The sequence below is a fragment of the Cucurbita pepo genome, chromosome 6 (genome assembly GCF_057944985.1).
Source record: "Cucurbita pepo subsp. pepo isolate OVF chromosome 6, ASM5794498v1, whole genome shotgun sequence".
Classification (NCBI taxonomy): Eukaryota; Viridiplantae; Streptophyta; class Magnoliopsida; order Cucurbitales; family Cucurbitaceae; genus Cucurbita; species Cucurbita pepo.
In genome coordinates, this window is record NC_141803.1 from 7,932,417 (window position 1) to 7,939,631 (window position 7,215).

Sequence of the window (7,215 nt, forward strand, 5' to 3'; positions counted from 1 at the left end):
CACCATACCAATTAGGGCTTTGCATAGCTTTAATTTTCCAACATCAACACATTTTGTCAACATGTCTGCTGGATTCTTTGCACCCTCTATCTTCTCCAAACACATATCGCCTTCTTCAACTAACCTGCGAGTGAAATGGTACCGTCTTCTAATGTGTTTTGTCCTTGAATGATAGACTGGGTTTTTCACCAACTGTATGGCACTCTGACTATCTGTATAAAGGATCTTCTCGCACTGCTTCCGGCCTAATTCTTCAAGATAGTCTGTCATCCATATCATCTCCTTTCCAGCTTCAGCTATGGCCACGTACTCAGCTTCAGTAGATGAAAGAGCAACGCATTTCTGAAGCTTGGACATCCAACTCACTGCTGTTCCATCTATAGTGTAGATATAACCAGATGTGCTCTTATTGGAGTCTACATCTCCACTCAGATCAGCATCCACAAAACCTTGCAGAACTACTTTGCCATTGCCATAACAAAGTGTAATATTGGATGTACCTCTCAGATATCTCAGAAGCCACTTCACAGCTTCCCAATGTTCCTTCCCTGGATTTGCCATGTACTTGCTAACAACTCCCACTGCATGTGTTATGTCAGGTCTAGTGCAGACCATAGCATACATCAAACTCCCAACTGCAGAAGCGTACGGAACTGATGCCATGTGCTCACGTTCCTCAACTGTCTTGGGAGATTGCCCCTTTGACAATTTAATATGATTTGCCAAGGGGGTAGTCCTGGGTTTAGCGTTATTCATCTTGAATTTGGACAACACCTTCTCAATGTACTGCTCTTGGGATAGATTTAATGTGCCAGCAGATCTATCTCGAGAAATCCTCATCCCAAGGATCTGCTTCGCTGCACCTAAATCTTTCATCTCAAATACTGAAGACAAGCTTGCCTTCAGGTGGTTTATCTCCCTCATACTTGATCCAGCAATTAGTATATCATCCACATATAGGAGTAGAAACACATAAGAATCAGTGTATTTCTTGAGGTAGCAACACTGATCCTTTTCACTTCTGTGGAAACCACTCTTGCTCATGAAGGAGTCAAACTTCTTGTACCATTGTCTCGGTGCTTGTTTCAGTCCATACAAGCTCTTATTGAGCTTACACACCATGTGCTCCTTGCTTGGAGCTGCAAATCCTTCGGGCTGTTGCATATAGATCTCCTCATCTAGATCTCCATGTAAAAATGCCGTTTTTACATCCATTTGCTCAAGGTGCAAATTCTCCGATGCAACAATACTCAGTAGAATTCGGATAGTAGTTAATTTCACAACTGGAGAAAAGATCTCAGCATAATCAATGCCTTTTCTTTGTGAATATCCTTTAACTACTAACCGAGCCTTAAACCTCCTTCTGCCATCTGGTTCAACCTTGATTTTGAACACCCATTTGTTCAACAGAGCTCTCTTTCCTATAGGCAACTCAGTTAGCACCCACGTATTATTCCTTTCAAGTGAGCTCATCTCATCATCCATGGCTTGCTCCCACTTAGTTGAATCTTCCACTTGTAGGGCCTCATCAAAGGACTCTGGTTCTCCTTCGTCAGTCAGCAACAGATAATGTAATGAGGTTGAATATCTATCTGGTGCTCTGGTAGTTCTGGATGATCTTCTCAACACCTGCTCAGGTGCAACTTGCTCCACGTCTGGTTCTTCAGCAATAGGATCAGCCACGTCTGGTTCTTCAACAATAGGATCAGGAGTTTCTTGAGCTTCTGTTGTACCATCACTGTGTGAATTTTCTTGCCACTCAAATTCAACTCCCACTTGCTTCGTAGTCTCAGAGTTTATCTTCTCTCTATCCTTGTACATGACATTTTCATCAAAGGTCACATCACAGTGTCTTAGGATCTTCATATTTTTCTCATCCCAAAACCTATACCCGAACATGTCAGAGCCATAGCCTATGAAGTAGCATTTCACAGCCTTAGCATCAAGCTTATTTCTCTTCTCTGGATCAACATGAACATACGCAGTACAGCCAAAGGTTCTCAAGTGAGAGTACTTGAGTTCTTTTCCTGTCCATACTTCTTCGGGCAATTTGAACTTCAAGGGTACTGACGACCCTCTATTAATCAAATATGCTGCTGTGTTCACAGCATCAGCTCAGAATGTCTTTGGCAATCCAGAATGAATCCTCATGCTTCTTGCTCGCTCATTCAAGGTTCTGTTCATTCTTTCTGCAATACCATTTTGTCTTGCCTTACCGGGAATTTTTCTTATTAATCTAATTCTCTCAGCTGCACAAAATGTTATAAACTCTGATCTGTTGTACTCTTCTCCATTGTCAGATCTCAAGCATTTGATCTTCAAGCCGATCTGATTTTCAACTTCAGCTTTCCACTTCTTGAAGGTGGTAAACACATCTGACTTGTGTTTCAGAAAGTAAACCCGTACCTTCCTGCTGAAGTCATCGATGAAGGTGACGTAGTACCTTGATCCACCAAGTGATGAAACTGGAGATGGTCCCCAGACGTCTGTATGGACCATTTCCAACCGCACTTTCTTCGGTTCTCTGGCAGCCTTTGTGAAACTAACTCGTTTCTGTTTGCCCATAACGCAGCTCTCACAAAGACCCATATCAACAGATTTTAAGCCTTCTAAAGCTCCTTTCGCAGTCAGCATCTTCATTCCTTTGACGCTCATATGTCCAAGTCTATTGTGCCATAGACTTGAATTGGAAGCACTCTCAGCAGCAGCAGTCATGTTTATACACTCTGCAGTAGTGTATAAGGTTCCAGATTTTGTGCCACGCGCAACAACCATGGCGCCCTTCACAATCTTCCAGGAACTCTTTCCAAACTCTGCTGCATAGCCTGTGCTATCCAACTGACCAATAGAGATCAGGTTCTTCTTGAGACCAGGAATGTATCTGACATCTTGTAATGTCCATTGATTTCCTGCTGGAGTTTGTATGGAGACATCTCCCTTTCCTTCAATCTCCAAGGTTTTATTGTCGGCAAGATACACCTTCCCGAAATTTCCTGATTTGAAATTTCGAAACAAATCCTTACTTGGAGACAAATGGAACGATGCACCTGAATCCAAAATCCAGGATTCAGCTGGGCTATCCACACTAAGGATTAAAACGTCCTCAGCATCTTCTGTTGTGTATATAGAATCATCATCATCTTCAGATTTATGATTCTGCTTCTTCTTTAGCTTTGTACAATCTGTCCGAAAGTGTTCTTTTCCCCCACAGCTCCAACACGTTACGTTGGGTTTGTTTGGAGATTTTCCCCGGTTCTTTGATTTTGAACGCCCATGTTTGTTTGAGCTCTTTGATTTGCTTCTTCCCCTTCGATCAACACTGAGAGCATTGCCTGATGAATCTCAAGTTTCCCGTTTGCGAATACTTTCACTGAGAACTACATCTCGAATTTCATCAAACTTCAGTTTATCAGATCCTCGGGAACTGCTGATTGCGGCAACAACAGTATCCCATGACTCGGGTAAGGATGACATCAAAATCAACGCTTTAATTTCATCTTCGAAATTAATTTCCACCGAACCCAGTTGACTTATGATCATATTGAATTCATTTATATGATCCATAACACGTCCACCTTCAGACATCTGTAGATTGAAAAATCTACGCATCAAATACACCTTGTTCATAGCCGACGGTTTTTCATACATATTTGACAGCGCCTTCATCAGAGCTGACGTTGTCTTCTCCTTGATGATGTTAAACGCCACGTTTCTAGATAGCGTCAACCGGATCATCCCTAAGGCTTGTCGATCCTTGAGCTTCCACTGTTCCGTGGTCATGGTATCCGGCTTCACCCCCAACAGAGGTTCGTGAAGATCTTTCTGGTACAGATAGTCTTCAATCTGCATCTTCCAGAAACCGAAATCGGATCCATCGAACTTCTCAATTCCAATCTTTGAACTTTCCATCTTCACAGATCGTGGTGAATTTTGCCTTGCTCTGATACCAGTTGTTAGGATCGATACCGGTTGTTAGGATCGCACAACAACGCACACGCTCGATCTAGATGAACACAAAGAATGGGATAGAGAAAAGTTGCAAGGAGAACTCTGGCTAAAAGGATTTTTGTATTGATGACTTCAGGTATGTACAACAAGAGAGTACAGAGAATAGAAAAGTACATCTCAAAGCTTTACTGGACGGGATATATATATGGTTCAGTCTACTAAATATAGCTTTACCAGGTTTAACCATCTACTATATATAGCTATGTACCATATATAGCTTTACCGGATATAGCTTCACCATATATGGCTTTACCAAATATGGTTTACCGGATATAGCCATTGACCAAGCTATAAATACAGGGAGCAGACTCCATAACTTAACAATGATGAGTGCGAATGCACACAATATGATGATAAGGGTGTTCATGAGGCGCATGACACTATGGGGTTTCGCTGAACTCCGAACGTCGCAAAAGATTAGCTTGAACAATGGGTCCAAGGGGTGTGCGAGCACCCTTAGAACTTTGTTCCTTCGACAAATGAACTCCATGCGAGCGCCCTATGGATTCAAACTCGCACTTGTGAGTCGTGTGTAGGGTGTGTAGGGAAGTACTACATATCCAATTTGTCAAAGACTGGAGGCAACCCTTATGATGTTAGAGATAGGTCCCTAAATCTTGTTTGCATGTGTTTGCATTTGCATGGCCCCCTATAGTGGGGCCACTTACTGAGTAATCGTCGAAATACTCATGCCATGTTCCACATCATTTTTCAGGTAAAGCAAAGGTGCACTTGTATGGAAGACGACAGATCGCGAGGAGAGATTGTGGAACGTGCATAGGGTAGTCACATATTTAAATTCCTAGTCTTAATTAGAATAGATTTTTTTTCATTTTATAATCGTATCATATCGTAAACACTTCGTGGTCATATCGTTCCCTAACTTATTATTGTCTTAACATTCTTATATCTATCACAATCATATCATTACATCAACGTACATTTGTCATATCGTTACAGGAGCATGTCCTAACGCTATCGTTCTATCATTCTATCAGAATCATATCCCTTTCTACCCATAATCTAACCATATTAATTTATTAGTCAATCGTGACAATATCGTTTTTATCAATCTCTCATATCCATAACACTTCGATAGGAGACCAATTTTAGCGTTTAGAGTTTTTTGTTAATTTTAGTAAGTTTTGAAATTGAGTCGTTGAAGGAAAAGGCGAAAAGGAAAATGAAAGGCCAATAACTTGCAGAAATAGTCAGTAAGAAAATGATAGCATATGGGATGACTAATTTTAGCGTTTAGAAAACCTATAAATTAGGTTGTTTTCCCAAGGTAAAATGGAGAGCAAGTAGAGAAAGCAGAGTTGTCTCATTCAAGTACATTGTAATAGAAAAACAGTTTTTTCAGAATTCGTTGTCTCCTTGTCTCTCCCCTCTCGACATCTCCCTCACAGTTTTGTTTGTTATTTTCAACAAATTGGTATTAGAGCGAGTCTTATTTTCAACAAATTGGTATTAAAGCGAGAGTTTATTTTCTACAAATTGGTATCAGAGCCGATGGCGAATATGATGGGACAAATGCCGCTACCACGATTAACGAAGACTAACTACGATAATTGGAGCATCCAAATGAAATCTCTTCTCGGTTCTCAAGAAGCATGGGAGGTGTTTCGAAGAACCAAAGAATACCACGGGTTATACGGCAGCGCAAAACAAAACGTTAAAAGAATTACGATCAAAGGATAAGGCAACATTATACATGCTGTTCCGGGCTGTTGACGAGTTGGGCTTTGAGAAGATTACCAAGGCAACTACTTCAAATGAAGCATGTGACACTTTAGAAAAAGTGTTCAAAGGAACCGACCGAGTCAAGCAAGTGTGTCTCCAAACTCTGCGTTGCAAGTTGGAGAGAATGAAGATGAAGGAGTCAGAAAATGTATCTAACTACATAACGCACGTATAGACCCTAGCAAATAAACTAAATCGAAATGGAGAAATGTTACCCGAGACGCGGGTTGTGGAGAAGATCTTGAGGTCGTTAACCGACAACTTCGAGAATGTTGTATGTGCCATAGAAGAGTCAAAGGACTTGGCGAAGTTCACAGTCGATGAGCTCGTCGATTCTCTCGAGGCACACGAGCAATGTCAGAAAAAGAAGAAGGAGACACTCGATCAAGCGCTTCAGAATAAGGTATCAATAAAGGATGAAAAGGTACTCTACTCTCAAAATATTCAAGTTTGAGGTCGAGGAAATCGCGGGAATGGTCGAGGTAGTCAAGACAACAAAAATGAAGAAATTTATAAGTAGAAGAGACAGTCGAGCCAAGAACCTTGGCGTTGAAGAGGACGCAGTCAAGGAAGAGGCGGTCGATCAAACATCCAGTGTTACAAATGTAAAAAATATGGTCATTATGCGAATGATTTTAACTCCAAAAAATGTTACAATTATGTTAGAATGAGGCACGTTGCAAAACCCTGTCGAGCCGAAAAAAGGGTGGAAGGAGCAACCAACCTAGCCTTTGAAGACGTAACAGATGAAGGTCGTCTCTTGATGGCTCAAGATGAAGAGAACATCAACAACGACACTCTATGGTACCTCGACTAAGGGAAAGCAACCATATGTGCGGTCACGAGCACCTATTCAAAGAGATGCAAAAGATTGAAGATGGTCATGTGTCATTTGGAGATGCGTCAAAGTTGGAGGTCAAATGCTGAGTTACGATACATTTCTTGCAAAAGGATGGTGTAATGTGGTCAATCGAAGATTTTTATTACGTACCAGACCTCAAGACCAACATATTGAGTATGGGGCAACTCACAGAGAAAGGATACTAGATATTCTTAAAGGACCGCCTCCTACACGTGAAGGATAAGAAATTGCGTTTGGTTGCTCGAGTTAAGATAGGAAGAAATCGGATGTACAAATTGAACTTAAGAAACATACGAGAAAAGTGTTTGCGATTCAACGTAGAAGAAAAGGCATCACTATGACATCTCCGTTTTTGTCACCTACATCATGGCGGTCTAAAGTGATGGAGTATAGCACATGCGGAAACAATTTGGATCTTAGACACTCTTAGAACATCAATTATAGTAAATAACTAGCATGTTCATAAGTATTAAAACTCAAGGTCTTTGAGTACCAACCTTTTGTAGTTCAAATTTCTTTTTCTTCACGAACCGGTTTCGAACCACCACTAGTGTCTTCTCCACTATTCTCCGACCTTAGAACGGGATTGTGGAATCTAGTGA